Source organism: Monodon monoceros, unplaced genomic scaffold (assembly GCF_005190385.1).
Source record: "Monodon monoceros isolate NGI ecotype Baffin Bay Population unplaced genomic scaffold, NGI_Narwhal_1 Super_Scaffold_16, whole genome shotgun sequence".
Lineage (NCBI taxonomy): Eukaryota > Metazoa > Chordata > Mammalia > Artiodactyla > Monodontidae > Monodon > Monodon monoceros.
The window spans coordinates 40,146,502-40,149,129 of NW_021703772.1; the positions used below are offsets into that span (position 1 = coordinate 40,146,502).

The following is a 2,628-nucleotide window of genomic DNA, read 5'->3' on the forward strand; positions in this document are numbered from 1 at the left end:
GTACGTTAAAATGAATCCTGTGGATTTCTGGTAGATACATTTTATCATGTTAAAGAAGTTTTTTTTTCTTGGCTAGAACTAAAGTCTCTAAGTTCACACCATACTCAGCTATTTATGTGTATGAGACTTTGGGCAAGTTATCTAAATTTCTTGTGCCTCAATTTCCTCTTCTGCAGATGGAATAGCAATTGTATTTATTACACCAGATTGTGGTGAGATTAATTGAATCGATAAATGTAAAGTTAGAACATTACCTGCTTCACAGTAAATACTCAATATATGTATTTTTTCTTAGACTATCAGATTTTTATTACTTTTTTCTCAAAAAAAACATGTCAATATAATGCAAAATGAAAATCAAGGGTCTATGGCATATCATTCTTTTTAAAAGGTGGTTTCCTTTTTTCCCCCATAAGACACACTAATTTATTGAAGCCATAATCTCTTGACATTTTAACTTTTAAGTTCACTCTGTCTATAAAGTATATTCAGATTCCCTGCTGACGTGCCATGACTATGCTGAAAAACTTAGCAACAGTATGAGTAAATTTCACACAATTACTAATCTCCTAAGAATGTACAGTGTTACCAGTTAGGAAACAATTGTGCGAAAGTCTTTTGTTTTTCCTTTTAAGTTTGGTGTAGGTGGAATAACAAGTTTCTGATCTAAAACAAATAATGCATTGCTTCTATAAAGGTGACAACATGTAAGGCAGTTCAAAGAATGCTGACTAACCAAACAAAATGCAGTTATTGGATTATCTTGCTATTCATATCAGCTTACCTTGTTTTAACACATTGCTCTTAAATCCATACAGCACTCCATTTTACAGAGTAACCCCACTCTTGATTAATCTGTTCTAAAGTGCCAGTATTATTTACACATTTTTTTAAGCCAAAAGTCTGGCCAGTTGTGGCATCAGGTGAGGATGTCATCCAAGCTCTATTATCATTTACATTTACCAAGGAATATTCTGGAAGTTCAGCACTTGTCCCTGGTCCCCGAAGGTTCACCTGTCCATTGGCAGTGCTAAACTGAGGAGCATTCCAGCTCTGGATCCATGATATGGAGCACGGAAAAGAGCTCATTTGGTAAGCTTGGTGGACAGGCTGAGCCTCAGCTTTCTTCTGAGAAGTCACTTGATCCAAAAAGTCCTGTGTTGATGTGGCAGAAGCATGGTTTGTCTCATCACCTGTAAACAGTATTCACACTGGTAAGGTTTTTCTCCACTATGAGTTCTCTCATGCCTTTCCATATAATATTTTTGAATGAATCTCATCCCACATTCATCACATTGAAATGATTTTTCACCTGTATGAATGAAGACATATCTCTGTAAGTGATAGTTGATTCTAAAGGCAGCATTGCAGTGCTCACAAACATGAGATTTAGGGGGTTTCCAACCAAGTGATCCATCTTCATTTATTGTAAGGATTTTTGCAGGAGAACATTGTTTCCATTTCTTCTTTTTCTGTAAGTCCTGGCTCTCTGTTTTTTGTCTCTCATCAGTTGCTCAGATACATCAGTAAAAGTAATTTCCTGCTTTACACTTATAGGGACATTAAGTGCATACTGTAGACCCTGAGGAAGTCTTTCATGTGTTTCGATCTGCTCTTCATCATCTTTCACTGTCTCCTCATGGACCATGAGCTCATCATGTGATATCATATCCTGTTGTCTCATTTCACTTTCTTGTTAACACTTCATCTGCAGCAAGCATCTCCTGGTGAGGCACACTCCAATCTTGAAGCACTGACTCCTGCAGCTCTCCAGACACGGTAGACTGGCCAGACACTCCACCCATTACAACCATTGCCCTGGAAGACTGCATTTCAACTATGCTGCCACATTTAAATAATCCTTCCAGTTTATCGTCAATGTTCATGCTTAAGTATAACTGCCTGAGACTAATGTAAAAATGAAGACTTCAAGGAAGGGAATGCTGTAGAGTTGAAAAAGAAATCATGGTTGAGTTTCTACCTTTCATAGGCTTCAGAGACCCTCAATACCACCTCAGTCACATATGCCATCCAGTTCTTCTACAAAATACGTCAGGCAAATGCCCATCCTGCCAGATCATTTGGCCGAATTTCCAAGCTGTTGATTCCTCCCTCTATCTGCTGGTGGGTGCCGAGGTCACCGACTGCAGGCGGTGGCAGCTTCAACCTTTCTAGGGGCCTTAAGAGGAGGGGAAGGGGGGAGGGGGGAACTTTTGCTGTGGTAGCTTCATCAACAGCTTCCACCCCTGCGCCCTTCTCCTCTTCTTCCCCATTAATATATGTTAGCCGTTTGTTTATCAAGTATTTTCCTTCATCTACCAATAAAATTACAAGTTGTTTTTGTTTCTTTAATTCATTAGTGTAATGCAGTACATTAGATGATACCTTAAAACTCAGTAATCCACACGTTCTTGGGGTAATATGCCCTAGGAATTAATTAATTATTATTGTAATTTGAACTGATTTACTAGTATTTTTAAGGTTTTTTACATCAATATTCACAAATGAGAAAATACATAACCTTCTCTTTTTTATATATCATTTTAAAGTTTATATATTACTGTAATGCTTTCTTAGTAGATTAAGGAAGTTATGGATTTTACTTTTAAAATTAAAAACAATAATAAA

General features: G+C 37.2%; 1 pseudogene; it reads right to left on the reverse strand.

The window, feature by feature from the left end:
- Positions 1-804: 804 nt before the first annotated feature.
- On the reverse strand, positions 805-1,886 carry LOC114896559 (annotated as a pseudogene).
- Positions 1,887-2,628: the final 742 nt, after the last annotated feature.